At 38.1% G+C, this 19,312-nt stretch overlaps 1 long non-coding RNA gene across 3 annotated transcripts in view; it reads right to left on the reverse strand.

Annotated features, from left to right (window-relative positions):
* The window catches only part of LOC104872075, a 183,510-nt gene extending 164,478 nt beyond the window's left edge, over positions 1-19,032 (reverse strand). For all 3 annotated transcript variants that reach the window (XR_004516163.1, XR_004516166.1, XR_004516165.1), the window contains exons 1-4: positions 17,646-19,032; positions 16,195-16,318; positions 9,200-9,348; positions 7,573-7,685 (exon numbers count right to left, since the gene is read on the reverse strand). This is a non-coding gene — a long non-coding RNA (uncharacterized LOC104872075). The remainder of the gene's footprint in view (positions 1-7,572; positions 7,686-9,199; positions 9,349-16,194; positions 16,319-17,645) is intronic.
* Between the last annotated feature and the right edge of the window lie 280 nt (positions 19,033-19,312).

Genomic DNA, 19,312 nt, shown 5'->3' on the forward strand with positions numbered 1-19,312 from the left:
AAGGACTATTATCAAGGATATATAAAGAACTCAAAACAATCAGTCCCCCCAAATATAAAGACCCGATTCAAAAATGGGCATCCGAAATGAGCAGACATTTCTCAGACAAAGAAGGAAAAGCAGCAAGAAAATATTTGAAAAAATGTTCCACATCACTGGTCATTACAGAGATGCAGATGAAAATAACACTGAGGTTCCACCTCATCCCACAAAGAATGGCTGCTGTCAAGAAATCACACAATAACGAATGTTGGCGGGGTTGTGGGGAGAAAGGAACCCTTCTCCATTGTTGGTGGGAGTGCAGACTAGTGCAACCACTATGGAAATCAATATGGAGATACCTCAAAGAGCTTGGACTGGAGGTTCCGTTTGACCCAGCCATCCCTCTGCTGGGTATCTTTCCAAGAGAAATAAAAGAATCATATTACAGAGAAGTATGTGCACCCATGTTTATAGCGGCCCAGTTTGTAATAGCTAAATCTTGGAAACAGCTTATTTGCCCATGTGTTGGAAACTGGATAAAGAAGTTGTGGTTTTTCTATAAAGTGGAATATTACTCAGCCATAAAGAACGGGAAAATAGATTCATTCATAGGAAAACGGATACATATTGAAGATATACTCCTAAGTGAAATAAATAAGTCACACATGTGTAAATACCGAATCATTTCTCTCATGTGAATAAACTGTAATAGTACATAAAATCCTAATGAGATAAGTGACATTGTGAAATGGGAAGAAAAGGTCTAAAGGTGCACGGAAGGTGGGGTGGGTAGGGGAAGGGTAAAAAGGGAAAAGAAAAAATGTGAGAAAATGAAAAGATGGAAATAAAGTGGTTGTAAATGGGGAGAGGAGGAGGGGGTGAAGGGAGGGCAGGGACAAGGGTAAAAATGAGAACCAAGACCTGTCATGCAGAGGTACAAGATCCTAACAATGAATGTAATTGTACTGTATCCCTAAAATGTAACAATAAACTCAATTAAAGAAAAAGAAAATAAAATAAGTATACCAGAAGAATGCTAGCAGGGCTGATGGCAAAATTTAAAAATACATACCTGCTAGGAAAATAAAATAACCTGTATGAAAATATCTCAAATGACTAGAAACAGAAGGTTTTTCACATTCTTTGTCATTTTATAAATTCTTCAGACACAGTGAGGGATATATAAGTGAATAAAACAAATAAATATTATAGATATACAAAATTTCATTGTCATAGTCCTTGTACATAAGATGGTGGTGATGGTCCTGACCATGCTTTAAGATGAATCACTAACTTTTTTTTAAAACGCATATAGAATAAAACAAATGTAATAATAGACTGTAATGTATTTTTATAAACAGATGTTAAGAAAAGGATACCAAGGCTTAATGCTGGTAATAAATTAGTATAATTTTTACTGACTGGAATCAGAGGTAGAAGATGAATGTTTCTTTATAATTAGTTTCTTTTTCCATTTTCTTTCATATTATCCTCAACATGTATTGCTCCTTTAAAAAAATCAGAATGGTCAACATCATTGAAAGTATACAAGCTTACTGAAAAGAAATAACAGCATCAAGTAATACATTTAGTAAATAGTGCCATTTATGGACATTGCTGCTTTTGGTCATACCTTGTTTAAATTGCTTTACAAATTTTGAAAAATATGAAATAGAAGTAAAATCAATATACTTTAGCGACATTTATGGACAGTGCCACTTTTTCTCGTCCCTTGTCTAGATTGTTTTACAAATTCTGAAAAATAAGAAATGGAAGTAAAATCAATATGCCTAAGAAGAAAAAGAAAATGCTCTTCACTTTTGTGCTATTATTAATTATGTCCTATGTGAGGAAGGAACTGACTGAACTGCAAGAACAGGAACTAACTTGTTCCTTCAAAGTTTGCTTTGGTAAATACAATAAAGCTTCACTGGGTATTTTTATACTCCTTCTTTTACATAAAATCCAAGCTTGCCTTCATGCCCAACCTTTAGAGTTTAATGCGCGCGCGCGCGCACACACACACACACACACACACACACACACGTGTTGACCTTTAAATAGAGTTTGGAGAATATTGTTCCTAAGGTGAGAAAAACAGAATTCAGAACAAGGAGAGTAGCAAAGGTTACAAGGAGGGATTCATTTGAAAAATAATTCTGTCGTTTCGGGGACTGAATGATCAGTTATAAGGTGATGGAATAGGAGAAGTCAGGATATACAGAAAAGCAGTTCTACTAGCTGTTTTTTCTTTCTTGGTACTGGGAACTGAACTCAGCACTTTGTGCTTGCCAGGCAGGCACTGCACCACTGAGCTACATTCCCAGCCCTCCTAGCTGTTTTAAAATATGATTGTGAAAATTGTTTTCACCCAGAACTATTTGTTAAAAAATTATAAAGTAGTATTTTATAAATGAATATAGAGACTCGGGACACTACTCATTTTGAAACCTCTGCAAGTCCTCTCATATTGAATAGTTTTTTTGTTGTTAGAAAAATAAAAAGACTCAATAGAAAAACAATATAAAGTTGATACTGTATTTCATAAAATAAAAATTGAGTACTGTATTTCAGTACAGTAAAAAGTAAAAAAAATGAGTACTGTATTTCATTAAAATGACAAGTACAGTATTACTGAAAAAATAGAATTTGTCAGATGTTAAAAACATGAAATTGGGCCAGGGATTTGGCTCAGTGCAGTGGTTCTTGCCGCTTGCCTCGCAAACTCAAGGGCCTGAGTTGGATCCCCAGTGTCACAAACAAACAAACAACAACCAAACCAAACCAAGCAAACAACAACAAAACCAAAAAACAACCCCCCATGAAATTAAAATCATTAATATTGAAAGGGAAGGGTATAAAATTACAATCTCGTGCTATCGTTATAAAAAGAAGGGATGTTGGAGAAAACTACTTTTTGAGGTTAAAAAAAGCCCACACCATCCGTCTCAAAGTTTTAAAAAAACTTTAAACAAGAACTAAGACAATGAAAAAAACCCTAAGGAGGAAAAATGTTTAAGATATGTTACATGTTAGTCTCTGAAGCGCACCCAACCCGTGAGAAATTTACAGCGGCCGCAAAAGTACAGACGAAATTAGAGCTCGAAAAGGAAACCCCGCTGGGAGGCGCCTCTCACAACGCGATCTTCCTAAAGCAGATCGACTGGCCCCTGGCAGCCGCCGTCTTACCAAGAGACTGTCGCATCCCGGACCGCAGGCTCTTTGGGCGGCTGAGGAAAATGACGCATTTCCGGCGCGCCTTACTTCCCATCGGGAAGCTCTGATTACATTGAGAGTATTGCAGGTTGGGATTGTGGACGCGCGCGTCCGACTGCCTTGGTAAAACCTGATGTGTAGTGCAGTTTGTTATTGTGGACGCCGGCGCTGGCCTGGAAGTGCTGATTGCTGTCAGTGTGTCAAAGTGAGGAACGGCGGGATATTAAAGGCTCGGCCGGCTGCAGAGACTTCGTCTCTTTGGAAAATGTGACATTTAGCCAAAGAGATTCCATTCATTTTTAAATGTATATTTGACGAGAAAAATTAATGTACACCCATTAACACCAAACACAACTGCTCAAGGATGTCACACAGTACTCACCTGACTAGTTTCACAAATATGAACTATGTATGCGTTAGGGCCAGGGATTTAGCTCAGTGGTTCTGCTGCCTGCTTCGCAAGTGCAAGGACCTGCGTTCCTTACCTTGTACCAACCAACAAACTGATACCAACAAACAAACAAAACAAAACTATGTATGTGTTAAATATGAATTATGTGTATGTGTATGGTGATGTATTCTATACATCGTATTTGTGTATCAATTCACCTAAAAGGATACATATTAATACTTTACTCTCGTGTTATATGTAGGAGAGGACAGGAAAAGTGGGTTAGGCCAGGCTTGCCTGTATCTTTACAGGGAATCATAAATTATATCCCCCTGATTGTGTATTATATTTCGATTTGGAAATATTTTAAAAATCTTACTCAAAACAGCAGTTTGTTCTTGCCTCATCATTATTTTTCAGAACTTTTCACTAAGCTTTCATTGGACCCCCATTTTATTGGCTGTTAGATGGTGCTGTGAGTATGGGGGCCAGTGGTTCTCAAAAGCATAGAGTAGCTTGGACTTCTGCAAGATTAATTTAAGCCAAACTTGTGCTTGGTGCTGAATTGTCTCCTTCCATGGAAAAAAATGTATGGTCGGTTCTGGCATCTTTCATAGGGAGTTCTATCTAGATTAAAAGAAAGTTCTACCTTGAGAATACTAACCCTTTTTCAATTTTTTTCAAATATCCCAGCCCCCCCCATATTTTCCCCTGCATAGTCTGTCCCTAAGCCCATATATTTTTTTCAAATTTATAAGGGTTGTAATTCTCATTTTACAGTTATATTAGTTATGTTCTTAAGTAGAACCCAGCAACAAAAACTAAAATCTGAACACTTTGACAGGGAATAAAATACCTTTTACTCTCCTTGTGTAATCTCAATTTTTAAAATTCTTTACATGACCTGGTTTCTACCTGAATACTCAGTTTTTCCTGTTTCTTAACTGCAGCATCTATAGACCTGTTTTTGTTTTGTTTTGCTCTAATTAGTGTTTCTGGGATGGAACATCCAGGACCTGGTGCACTCAAGGACTTTAAGACACAGCTGTATCTGTAGCACTAATATTTGATTTATGTTTGGTTGATCATATTTGGCCTATTTGGTTAAATCTCTGTTTGTCACACCGAATAAAGGATAAATTAATCTGAGCTGTCCCAATTAAACTTGGCTATCCCTCACATGTAGCAATGTAAATACTACTAAATGAGTCCCACTAAATTTTCTTTTCTTGCAAAATTGAATATGTTTATATCATTGTCTTTCATTATGCCAATAAGGAGCAATTGGATATTGAAGTTAAATTGTATTTTATAATAGCATCAAAAATATTATATGTTAATGGGTAAACTGGTTAGCATACATGCAGAATTTGTGCTTGAAAATTTGAAAATTATGAGATTAATTAAGATAGCCTAAATAAATGTAGAGATACAACAACCTCATGGATAGGAAGTATTAAAAGGTCAATTCTTCCAAATTTATTTATACATTTGCTATAATTTTTAATGAATATCTCATACATTTATATGTGAAAGTGACATTCTCATATTTATATGACAAAATAAAGGCTTTTTAATAGCCAAACCAATTTAGAGAAAGAGGAACAATTCCAGACAGCATAAAGTACCTGTCTCAATGATTAAAACACTTTCAGTAACCGTGGGGCGGTATTGTTATATGTATAGGCTATAGATAAGTAGAACAGTACAGTATTCAGAAATAAACCTACATTTACATAGCTAGCAGATTTTGGACTGATATACCAATGTAATTTTATGGGGAACACATTGCAGTTAAAACTAATGGTGCAACTAAATTAAAATCCAAATGGATTAAAGATCTAAATATTAAAACAGAAACATTAAACTTGCTGGAAGGTAAGTTAGGCAGAACTCTGGAAGACATTGGTATAGGAAAAGACTTTATGAACAAATCCTCAGTAGCACGGGAACTAGTAGATAGAATCAACAACTGGGATCTCATCTTACTAAAAAGCTTCTGTACTTCAAAAGAAACCATCAGCAGAACTAAGAGACAATCTACAATGTGGGAAAAAATATTTACCAGCTGTTCCTCAGACAAAGGACTATTATCAAGGATATATAAAGAACTCAAAACAATCAGTCCCCCCAAATATAAAGACCCGATTCAAAAATGGGCATACGAAATGAACAGACATTTCTCAGACAAAGAAGGAAAAGCAGCAAGAAAATATTTGAAAAAATGTTCCACATCACTGGTCATTAGAGAGATGCAGATGAAAACAACACTGAGATTCCACCTCACCCCACAAAGAATGGCTGCTATCAAGAAATCACACAATAACAAATGTTGGCGGGGTTGTGGGGAGAAAGGAACCCTTCTCCATTGTTGGTGGGAGTGCAGACTGGTGCAACCACTATGGAAATCAATATGGAGATACCTCAAAGAGCTTGGACTGGAGGTTCCATTTGACCCAGCCATCCCTCTTCTGGGTATCTTTCCAAGAGAACTAAAAGAATCATATCACAGAGAAGTATGTGCACCCATGTTTATAGCGGCACAGTTTGTAATCGCTAAATCTTGGAAACAGCCTATTTGCCCATCCGTTGGAAACTGGATAAAGAAGTTGTGTTTTTTCTATAAAATGGAATATTACTCAGCCATAAAGAATGAGAAAATAGATTCATTCATAGGAAAATGGATACATATTGAAGATATACTCCTAAGTGAAATAAATAAGTCACACATGTGTAAATACCGAATAGTTTCCCTGGTGTGAATAATCTGCAACAATGCATAAGATTCTAATAAGATTACTGACATTTAGAAATGGGAAGAAAGGAGCTAAAGGTGCAGGGAAGGTGTGATGGGGAGGGGAAGAGCAAAAAGGGAAAATAAAAAAATGTGAGGGAATGAAAAGATGAAAATAAAGTGTTTGTAGATGGGGAGGGGAGGAGGGGGTGAAGGGAGGGCAGAGGTAAGGGGAAAAAATGAGAATCAAGACTTGTCATGTAGAGGTACAAGATCCCAGCAATGAATGTAACTGTACTGTATCCCTAAAATGCACCAATAAACTCACTAAAATTAAAAAAAAAAACTAATGGTGCAAGAATTATGGAGCAAAACAGCCTGAAAATGCCCAGTCCAGTTTTGCATTATATCCACAAATTAATTCAAATTTGATCATTCGTATAAATAGCAAATCTGAATATGTAAAACTTCCAAAGAAAATGTAGCAATTAAACTTTGTCAATATGGGTTAAGCAAATATTTATTGGATAGGAAATGAATATCATGAACCAGGAAAAATTACAAATAAATTGTACTTAATCAGAATAAAGATTAAATGATTCTCTTTGAAAAACAAGAAAACAAGAAGTGCCACAAACATAGAGGAAATACTTTCTTGATGCACCTGAGTGATATATTGAACAAAACATTTGTACATATATACTATTGATAATAACGTTAAGAAAGCATTAAATATGATATTAAATATGGAAAGTGTGACATGACTAAATAACATGGATAATAGAAAAGCCTAAGAAAATATGCCTCCTACCATTGTCATTAGAAAGATATGCATCGATCTACACATCTACTAGACTATTACACTACACGTCTACTAGTCTAAAATTTAAAAGATATAAGACTATGGGTATGGCTCAGTGGTGAGGTGCTCACCTAGCATGGAAGGCCCTGGCTTGATCCCTAGCATAACACATACCTACACAAGCAATATAGGTATCTCTCACACACGCACTGTTAATACCAAATGTTCGTGGGTGTGGAGCAAGAGAGATTTTCCTATTTTGCTGTTGGAAACGTAAAATGGCAGAGACTTTGGACAAGTCTTGGCGACTTTTTGCAAAGTGGGCTACGTAGTTATTCCATATAGTAAGTTTCTTCCACTTAGTAACTTTATTCCATTTAGTAACTTAGGCCATGAGGTATTTTCACATGAGAAATGAAACTGTATGCTTGTAGAAGCAATACTTACAATAGCCACAGTCCTGAATCAATCCAAATATCCAGCAAGTGACAAGAAGATGGGAAAATTGTGATATGTCCATTCAATAAATTACAACTCAGCATTGCAAGGGAACATGCCCCCTGATAAATGAAATAATATGAATTAATTTCAAAAGCATTACCCTACATAAGCAAAAACTAGACATACATTATTTCATGCAGAGTGATCTCATTTTCATTCATAACTTGGTACTCCATGGCTTGCACACCCTTCAAATTTGGCACTTGACTCATTTTGATGTGAACATTTCTCCCCATATTCGCTGTTTATTTGGTAGTCTACATGGAAGCTAGGAATAGTCAGTGTTGGCTGTGTCATGACTTGCTCTACCCTTTCCAGCCAAAATAATTTGTTTGGTAATTATTTTTGGTACGTGTCACGCTTCCCAAAATGAGCTACCACTGCATACAAAGGTGCTACTATATTTGGCAACTTGGAAAAGGCAACATTATTGAGATCGCTGTGATCAATGATCTGTCAAGGTATGTTATAGGAAGCACTGTCAGGGAGGGACAGGGGATGATTATTCCAAAGAGGCGCCACAGAGCTCTAAGAAGTGATGATGTGGACACGTTTTTAGAGAGGGCTTGGATGAATCTATTTCTCCCTCATTTTTACTTGTAGAAAAGAATATATCGAGGATCTCTATAGAATTAGTTGGCAATGCAGCATCATGAGGCAGAAAGGACTGTCTGGAACAGTTGGGCTTTGATCCTCTCTCACCTGACAATAAGTTGTTCTTAATAGCTTTCCCTGTGAGCCATGTTTCCCGTGAAGGATGTAACTCTCGGCAAGTTGCCTTTTGGGACCACTTAGTCACACCTCAGCCGAGTTTTGCTCCTAAGACTCCGGCTTCCCTGGCATGCGAATGGAATGACGTCTTTAATGACGCAGAGAAGCGAACATGGGAAAAGGGACCACCGTGTACCCTCTCCTGCTTTTTTCCATAATAATAAAGGGTTTCCCTCGATCTACTTTGAGTGTTCAATATACTTTTGCTCATTTTAAATTTATTTTTTATGAGTACATGTTTGGTTACATAATGACTACATCCCTTATTTGGAATTGGTTCATGTACATAACACATCTCAATTCCTTTTTTTCATTCCATTCCCTTTCCCCCTTCCTGCATCATATAAAATTCCTATTAAATAAACGAGTTTCTCTTCCTAATAGGAGATTTGTTTAGGGAGTCTCAGTCATGAGCCTTGTAGTAAATAAAGAAATCTATTTCACAAAAGGCTCTAACCTTTGGAATCCCAGAATGTGACTGTTTGGAGGAAAGATTTCAAAAGAGGTTATTAAGTTAATGAGGACACTAGGGTCAGGAAACTAATACAATCTGGTGTCATTATTCCATTGGAATTTTAGACATAAAACAACATATGGGGAGGTGCACACAGACAGAAAAGACCATGTGAATACACAGGGAAAAGTGGCCATTTGCAAATCAGACACTTCACTCAGTATTTCTGCTTCCATTTCATGGTCTTCATGGAAAATAAAAACACAAAGAGTGACTAGCAAATAAAGAAGGAGGTAAGCATTCATTGGATGTATGGCTTCTCCCAATATCCTTTCTATAGCAAAGTACCTGCAGCTGTGCATTTCAGAAGGAAGGGCTTATTTAGACCACAATTTTGGAGGCTGAATATCCAAGAACAGGAAGCTTCATCTTTTCTGCTCCTGCTGAGGGATTTACAAGGAATGGTGTTCCAATGGTAGGAGTGTACGTGGATGAGACTGTTAAGACAGGAAACCGAAGATATTACATTTTATAGAGCAATTTTCTCCCACGGGAACTAAGCAGGATTCTGGAGGAATGACATTAATCTCTTCTGTAAGAGATGCCCCCAGTGACCTAAGTACCTCCCACCTCACCCCATCTTTTAAACATTTCACCACTTCTCAATATCTGTACACTGGATCTAAGATTCAAACACAAGAAATGCTGGTAGACAAAATATCATTTGTTGAAACAACTGCTTTATTCTAAATTGAATGGTTTTGCCACTCTCGCAAAGTTTTTGACTATGTATGATCAGAATAGACATTTTTGGAAACAAGATATATAAATGGGCCACTGGCATATGAAAAAATGTGCAGCACTGGTAATCATCAAGGTAATGTAACTCACAATGACAATGAGATGTCCCTTTACCCAGTTAGAATTGATATTATCTAAAGGAGAGAAATAACAAGTGTTGGCAGGAATATAAATAATAGAAAACTCACCAAACTGTTGGGAAGGATGTAAATGAGCACAGCATTAGGAAAAACAGTATGGGCTTTTTTTTTTCTCAAAAGACTAAAAATGGAACTGTCTTAAAATATAGCCATCTCAATATGGGGCATATGTCCTATGGGTATGAAGTCAGTGTACCCAAGAGGTCTCATACCGCCATATTTATTGTAGCACTACTCACAAGAGTCAAGGCAAGGAATGAGTGGAGGTGCTCAGAGAAGGATAAATGGATAAAAAATGTGCATAAACACAATGGAATGCCACTGCATCATAAAATAAAACATCATTTGTGGGAGTGTGGATGAAACTGAGGGCCGATATATGGCACAAAATCAACCTAGCAAAAAAGACACGTACCACATGTTTTCTTTCACACGTAGAAACTAAAATGTTGATTTCTCAAAAGGAGAGATTAAAAATATTTGTCACTAGAGGTTGAAAGAGGGGTTGGATAACAGGTATCAGAATGCATGGATTAATGAGAAATACATTTTAATATTCCACAGCATAGTAAAGTGATTTTAGATCACCAAAATTTATTATGTATTTTATAAAAACTAGAGAAGAATTTGAAGCTTCTCAGTTCAAAAAAAATGGTAAGTTTCAGGAACAGGAAATGCTAACTACTAGATCACTACACAATATACACATGTACTGAATGTTCACACTGCAAACAAGAAACATGAACAATTACTACATGTGAATAAAATAGCTCATGACATTGATAATTATTGCTCAAATATAATTCAAAAAATTTTTTTTCCGATACTGAGGATCAAACTCAGGACCTGGTGCTTGTGAGGCAAGTGCAGTGCCACTGAGCTAAATCCTTGGCCCATATGAATGAAATTACCTAGACATTTTCCATTTCATGTATCAAATATACAAATACAACACTTTAGAAAATTCATAATGCAATGATTATTTATTATTTATAAAAATGGCAGAGAATCTCTAAAGTTTTTCCTACAAATGCAAACAAATTTAATGCTTGAATATCATATTATTTAAGGGAGGCAAAATAAATGGAATAAAATTCTCCGCACAGAATTTTCCTTTATTTGGTACAGAATAGAAATGAACTCTCATTATATATGGGCTGCATTCATGTATCTCTTACATATTAGAAATCATTTTCAATTATCTTTTTTACTACAAAAGATCAAAAAAACGATCAAGCAAATTCCTATCTTATTAGGTAGCCAGATGCCTTCTTCATTATTTGAACAAACTATATATAAAAGTTTCACAAAAACTAAGCATTTTTGCCTGGTATTCTCATTAAAAATTGAATGTAATTTATTTGCCTTGATTTAAGATAAGTACTCTTGAAGTGTGAGTATAGCTCACTGGTATAGCAGTTGCCTATCATGTGCAATGTTCTTGGTTCAGCGCTTAGGATTATTATTATTATTATAATATTATTATTTGGTACTGGGGTTCGAACTCAGGACCTTGTGCTTGTGAGGCAGCAGGCGATGGCACTACTGAGCTAAATCCCTAGCACCTAGGATTATTTTAAAAATCTAAATGCAGGTATAAAAACAGAAACATTGAATCTGCTGAAATATACAACATAAAAATCTTGAACACATAAGCATAGAGAAGAATACCCTCAATACAATACCAATTACATAAATAATATTTTTTTGTTTTATGAGACAAGGTCTCACTATGTAGTTGAGACTGACCTGGAACTCACTAGGTAGCCCAGGCTGGTCTTGAGCTCACAGCGATTCTCCTGCCTCAGACTCCCAAGTACTGGGATTACAGGTGTGTGCCACCATGCCCGGCTATATAAATAATTTTTCAAAATGAACAAATAGCATTATATAATATTAAAAAGTTTCTGCCTAGCATAAGGAACAACCAACAGAGTGAAAAGACAATCCGGAGAATGGAAAAAAAATTACAAGCTATTCTTAAGTGAGAACATTAATGTCTAGAAAATATAAAAATTAAAGTAATCAAATCTCACAAAATATAAAACTAAATGAAAAATGGGCAATTGAAATGGATAGACATTTCTTGGAAGTACAAATGGCCAATAAGTAACTGAAAAAATATTCAATATCTTTGGTAATTTGGGAAATACAATTTAAAACAAAACCAAGATTCCACCTTATTCCAGTAAGTATGGCTAATTTTCAAACTCAAAAACTAACAAATGGTGATTTTGTGGGGGAAACTTCCTACCTTGTTGATTGCAATGTAAACTACTATAATGATGGTGGTAAATAGTATGGAGCTTCCACAAAATATTAAATTAGAAACTTCATTTGGACAAGTTATACTGCCTCTGGGTATATGCCCAAAAGAATTAAAAGCCATCATGTTATAGTGATATCTGCCATACCCATGTTTACAGCAGCTTAATTCAGAAGAGATAAATTATTGTAACACCTAGATGCTCATCAACAGAAGAATGAATAAAGGAAACATATACACAATGGATTATTATTCAGCATTAAAGCAGGGTAATTTTGAATCATTTATGTGAAAATGATGGGTGTTTGTGTGTGTGTGTGTGTGTGTGTGTGTGTGTGTTGTACCAGGGATTGAACTCAGGACCTTGCTCTTTCCAGGCAGGTGTGGCACCACTGAGCTACTTCCCTGGCCCTGAAAGTGATGGATCTTGAAATCAAAATGTTTAGTGAAATAAGTGACACAGAGGATAAACATCATGATTTCTCTCACATCAGAAATACAAAATCCAAATAATTTAATGTGCAAAATAAAGGAGAGGTCAGAGGAATTAGAGAAGTAGACTTTTGGGATATTGGGAAGTAGGGTTGGGAAAGAGTAAAAAGGAAAAAAATTAAAATTACAGATATTTATATATTCCCCCCAAAGAATGTAATATTATGGACAATATTAACTAATAATAAAATTTTCTAAGATGGGGAAATAAATAAAGGTACATTTATGGCACAAATTGAACAAGAATGTGGTATACAATTTAATATTTATGCAATTTTATGACTTCAGAAGTTCAAAACTTAAAACAAATTCATCAGGTAGAATTTCTATATGATAACCATGAGAAGGACCTGCCTGTTTATATGCAAATGAGTGAGGTCTTTGAATAGACTCAATGAGTCTAGACTAGTGAGTTTATCTCTGTTCCACAGAAATCATGAATCTTTTGTAAAATGTGTGTTTTTGGAAGCCAAGTGCAGTGGTGTGTGTTGCAGTCAAGCTGTTCAGGCAGCTGGAGAAGGAGGATTGCAAATTCAATTCCAGTATCAGAAACAGCAAAATCGTGTTTTGACATAAAAAATTATTAAATCAATAAAACGTCTGAAGATATAGTTTAGTGAAAGAGCATCTCTGGGTTCACTTCCTAGTATCACAAAAAAGTGCATATGTACAAATAATTTTCTATGGAATAGGTCTGTTGGATGCATCTGGTATTCAAAACTGTAGTGGTTACACGTTGGCAACAAAAGGATTAAAACCCTTAGCAGTAGAACTCCTCCATTAAAGTCATCCTGTCTCATACTTATGGAGTGGTCCTAAGACAATACAGCAACACTAATCAAAACTACATAGGAAATAAAAAAATCTTTGATCCATTCATTTCTCTCACTGAACCCTCATCTATATTTTCTAGAAGTTTAAATGTACTGTATAGAGCTCCTTTCGTGAAGAGAAGAGGTCTTCTGAAAGGTTGGAGGAAGTGGTCTTGTCAAATTGGAACTTTAAACATATACCGTTAGAAAAGATGCAGGGGATCCTGGGAGATCCATGATACCTCATTGATCCCCCCCACAAAAGACACTCTTTAGGCAGTCTCACTTGCTGCTGAGACCCTTTTGGCACACCTGAAACCTTTATTTTAAAAACCCCAATATCTCACTTTGAAAGTGCAATACTTCTTTTGGCATGCAACCACTACACCTCTTGATGATGTCTTCTGCCTGAACAAATTATATCATCCTTGCCTTGGTAAATTCTTCTCACCACCCATATCACTGGCCCTAGATATGCCTCCCCTCACGGCAAAAACAAAAACAAAAAAACACCCATGAAAAACAGTGTAAACCAGTACAGGTTAACAATTGCTGTTACTGGGCTAGAGATGTATCTCAGCGGCATAGTGACTGCCTGCCAGGCTCTGAGTCCTGGGTTCCTATTATGGCTTCTATATAGAGGTGTCTGGATCTAGGGTGTGTGATACCAGAATCAAGGAAGCAAAGCCAGGATTAAAGGGTGTGAATGCTACCTGCCCTAAGGATGGGTAGCCTGCAGAAGATATAAGGGTCAGAAAGAGTGTCAGTGTTGCCTGTCATCTGTAGCTTGCTGCCTTCTGCCTGCCATGAACTGATTCTCTTCCGTGATTCCCCGCTGCCAGGCCACCCTGTCTTGAAGTCTGCCAACTATGCACTGAATCCTCTACAGACTGTGAGCCAAACAAACTATCTCCTCTGACTTTGTCAGGTATTTTTTCTCAGCAATGAGGAAAGTAATTCAGAAGACAGTTCCCCATTTCATAAAGAAAACAAAACGAAATAAAAACAAAAACATGTTCCCTTGTGTACATCTTTATGATACACTGAAAATGCAGAAACTATTTCAGTATACAGGTGAGGATTTATCTCTGGGCTGCTCACTCACTTCTATTTGTCTATATATCTGATATCAAAACTGCATTATTTTAATTGTGTTAAGTTTTGAAATAAGGAAGTATGAGAACTCCCACTTGTTCGTGTGTGTGTGTGTGTGTGTGTGTGTGTGTGTGTGTGTGTGTGTGTGTGTGTGTGTGTGTGTGTGTGTGTGTGTGTGTGTGTGTGTGTGTGTGTGTGTGTGTGTGTGTGTGTGTGTGTGTGTGTGTGTGTGTGTGTGTGTGTGCTTGACAGGGTCTCACTGTGTAGTTGAGACTGACCTGGAACTCACTACATAGTCCAGGCTGGTCTCAAACTCACAGCGATCCTCCTGCCTCAGCCTCCCACCTACTTGTTCTTTCTTAAGACTGCTTTGATTTTTCAGAGTCCCTGAGATTCCATAGAAAATTTAGGACCCTGAATTTATGTTTGACTCTGACAAAGATTCTCTTATAGAGAGCTCTGGTTGGGCTCCTCCGTACTTCTTCCTAGACTAGGCTTTAAACCTGGCTTTCAAAAATCTACAAACTCTCAAACTAATTCATTTGACTCACTTCCCTCCCTCTACATTAAAACACTTGGATAAGCACTAGCAGTTTCTAGCAGTTCAAGCCTACAACCCTAGGAAGAAGTAAGACTGCTATAAAAATTTATTGTAATTAACCTAAGTATAGTCCAACCCCAACCCTTTCTTAGGGAATTTATAAGGAAAGGGTTTACAACTGAGAATTCTTGCTCTGTTTCTCTAACAAGTAAATGCTTCTGTTTCAACTCCGAGTATCTCAAGGACTTGAAAGCCATTCCTTTGACATCTAATCACCAGGATCTGTTTCCCAGGGTCTCTTGGAGATAGCGTCCTATCTTCCTTAAGAGGACGCTAGTAGATGCAGCTGCCCTAATCACTTTTACATCTGGCCAACCCTGGGTAATTTCTCATTGTCCTGTCTCTGCTAAGGCCCTGCTCCCCTCTTCTCCACACTGCTTTTAAAATGCCTATTCATATCTGTGCAAGTCAAAGTTGAGTGCCGCTCATATCTAACTGTCCTGAGGAGGGCCTAATTCCATTTCAGAACCAAGCCTTTGTAGTGTTTGACTTCTGTACTTCTAAGGCCCTGGTTCCTCTCCTTCCCCCTAACTCTGCATCCTCCCTTTGAAACAAAATTCATCTCTGAACAAACACAGTTGACCTCAGTCATTCTGGGCTCTCTTTCCTAGCTCAATCAATCATTCCTGATTCAAACCTGTCATTGTCACTCATGCTACTACCTGGCTTTGTTTATCTTAAATACTACTGTTATCTCTTATGGATTTTTACGAGGAAGAGCCCTTGGGCTTCATATTTTACTTTAAAATCATGGCATTTCAGATGTGGGGCAGTAACGGCCCAGGGTAGCATGAGTATCTACCGTGCAGGAGCCCCCGGAGTCCCCTCCCCAGCCATACAACAACAAATGAACCCCAATTCAAGCTGAAACAAAACGAAATGTGCACAAAAACCAAACCAAATGAAACGTGGACCTTTCCGAAAACATCCTGTGGTACTCAGTGATTTTAGAGGTAGTCACTTGCTATCTAGGACTGTAGCTGAGGCAGTACTCATACAGATATAAATCACGTTGTTGTTGTTGTTGTTTTCAGTGTAATGTTCAGAGACTATACTTTGGAAGGTTCAGAGGAGTCAACCTTGGAGTCATAGAGCCAGGACAGTCAGAGGTAACATTAAAATCTCAGATTACTCACCAAGTATGAGTGGTCGGCTGTGGGTTTTCACACTGCACAATGATATTTGGGGAGAGTGGGTGACATCGTTATGATGTGAGGCAGAAAGTCAGACATTAGCAGGCCGAAGATAGGCAGCCGGGGGCTAATTGCAAAGCAAAGATGACATTAGTTATCGGTAAGATTCCTACAAGCTGTCATTTCAAACTTCAGCTCAGGAGAATGCAAGAGCCTTAAGATGTGCTGAGAAGGTCCAGGGTCTGTGAAGCTCAGACCACTGGGGACGGGCTGGAGAAACCTCGAGGTCTCCAAACAGACTAAACAGAGACATCGAAGTAGGGAGTAAACAGCAGCCTAATTCTATCTGGAGTGGGCAAACAGCTCTTTCTATTTGTTCAAGAAAAATGTCCTTAGAGGAAAAAGAAGGAATTTATGAAAATTAACTTTATTGGTACATTTTAGGTATACATCATGATCACATTCATCTTGGGAACCTGTACCTGTACATGACATATCTTAGTTCTTGGTTTTTCCCATTCCTATTTCCTCCTGTCTACCTCACACCTCTCCCAAGTTACAAAAGCTTTGTTTCTCTTTTTCCCCCTTTTCTCATACCTGCCCACTTCCCTTTCCCCTTTGAACCTTTGCTTCCTATTTCACATTATCTATTATGTATTTTGGTCTTCGTTTACACTTTCAATTTCTCATACCAGAAAGACAAATCAGTATTTATGCATGTGTGTCTTATTTATTTCAAGGACACTGTCATGGGATCCAGGCCCTTGGCTGGATTCTTCAGGTCTTTAGCGCATGGATAGGTTTCTTGCACTCTCCTGCATTTGACTTTTTTGGGTGAATATTTTAAAATCATCCTGTAAGCTGGGTGTTTTAAGTTGACCATTATTTGATCCACCACACTGTAAAAGGTGAAGTCATAGAGATAATTTACAGATGAGTGGATTCTGAAGGTTTAGGAAGGAGGATGTTTGGATATCCTTAGGCCAATGAAAATACTCTGTACAATAGCGGGTACAGAGAAGATACATGATGGCCACGAGGGGCTGACAGCCAAAGAGAGCGTCTCCAATTCCATGCCAAAGAAAAGCAATTTCCCTCAGGAAGTGGTGAATGCTGGTACCATCAGACATACCATGGTGTAGGGGAGCTCCATGGAAACTAGCTCAGTGCTACGATTGAGGTAGTCTGATTCAGGAGGGTGAGTGAAAACACTCCAGCAGGGCCAATAGCCACCGTTCTGAGGGTGGGAGAGGGGAAACCAGCCCGCTCCTGAATCACAGTAGCCCATGTACCTCTCCGGACTCAGTGTGTACATCATCTTGGGACAGGACTGGACTGAGGGAAGGAGCAGCAGGGCCCATCAGTGAGCAGATCCACAGTTACACTTTCTTGCTCTCTGGGCACGGGGAAGTGAGACATGTGGCATGTAAACTGCCAAACACCCACACACCTACCTTTAGAGTGGTGAGCAGGGGCACACTGGGCAAACAGATTTTCCCAGCAAAACAGCAGCAACAGCAACAGCAACAACCGCCACCGTGCAAGCCTCCTGTTTTTCCATTCATACCATGACAGTGCTGTACCTGGAACATTTAGCACCCACCCAAGACCGTGGACTCTGACGGGGTGGGAGGGCGCTGAGCAACCCGGGAAGGCAAAACTGGTGCAGGCAAAATCTGAGAACAGCTCAGAAGCAAGGGAAAACCGGTCCTGTGATAATCACATTGAACAAAGTCAAGCCAGAGAGCCCTCCTGCTGTTTCTGCGGATGGGGCTGAAACACACATCAGCGCCATCAGCACCCGGTCTGTATTCTTTCTGGCCACAAATTAGGCCAGGGAAATCTGTGGAGGGAAGACAAAGAAAAGGCCATGATATTTATCTTTCAGGTTGATAAAAGTAATTGCACCATGGACATCTGCAGAGGGACATGCCCAGGGCTTGGAATCAGGACAAAAGTTAGGAAAATCAAAGATTCTCAAGGATTTAGGCAGGCAAATATCTGCCCCACAAGGGGAAAGCGTACAGATAATAAAAACCATACAGTCATACTGTGCTACAGGGAGCTGTACGGAAACTGAGTCAACGCTATAACAACTGTATGAAGGTTTTTATTCTTATTTGTTTTGGTACCAGGAATCAAACTCAGGACCTTGCACTTGTGAGGCAGGCAGCGGAACCACTGAGTTGATCTTTGTTATTGTTATGTTGGTAATTTCAGTTATGGACTTGGGCTCTCTTTTCTTCCTTTCCTTGTGATCTCTGTTTTCATTTTTCATATTCTTATTTCTTTTGGTTCTTCTTTATGGGTACTGGTTGATTACAATACTTTAAATTTCAGAAGTTTCCCCTTGGCTGCTCCCTCTTGTAATGTGTCCTCCTTCTATCTTACAACTCTCTCTGCATCTTATTGGTAGTTTTCCTCCACTTCCCATTACCTCCCCTCCTTGCCTTTCCCCTTCTCCTCCCCGTCTATCTAATGCTATAAATAAAACAGGTGAATGCATCGGTGCCCTAGAGAGGAAGAACTAATCCGCACTACAAGTTAAACAATACTACTGAAGGGCACGTCAGGGCAACCCTGAACAAAATTAATCTTGGAGGAATGAAACAATATTACCCACAAATACCTCAACAGATGCTAACAATCTCATAGCCCCTCTAAATCGCTACGTAAATTCCACTCCTCCTCATACTTTCTCTTGCCTACGTATTACTCTCTAAGTTCCCTCAACACAAGTCCTTTACTTCACTTATAAATAACTTCAACAGAGTGTGACCTGCAGTTTTTTCTCACCCATTGGCGTTTCTCTTACCTTCGTCTCTCCGTACTGACATACCTTTGTACTTTTTTTTTTTTTTTTTTTTTTTTTTTTTTTGGTACCGGGGATTGAACTTGGGTCCTTGCTCTTCCAAGGCAGGCCAGCAAACCGCTGAGCTAAATCCCCGTCCCACCTTTGTAGTTCCTTTACACATCCTTTCACCCTCACATCCCGGTGGGCTACAAGAGGTATCGATAAAAGGGTGAAATGATCAAAACAAGTTTTAATGTTTATGATTGATGTAAGCTTGGTTCTGTTGACATACATAGCCAGTAAAAATTCTCTCCTTATAATATAGTG

This window comes from Fukomys damarensis, unplaced genomic scaffold (genome assembly GCF_012274545.1).
Source record: "Fukomys damarensis isolate Sample0158 unplaced genomic scaffold, DMR_v1.0_HiC HiC_scaffold_7, whole genome shotgun sequence".
NCBI classification, from domain to species: domain Eukaryota; kingdom Metazoa; phylum Chordata; class Mammalia; order Rodentia; family Bathyergidae; genus Fukomys; species Fukomys damarensis.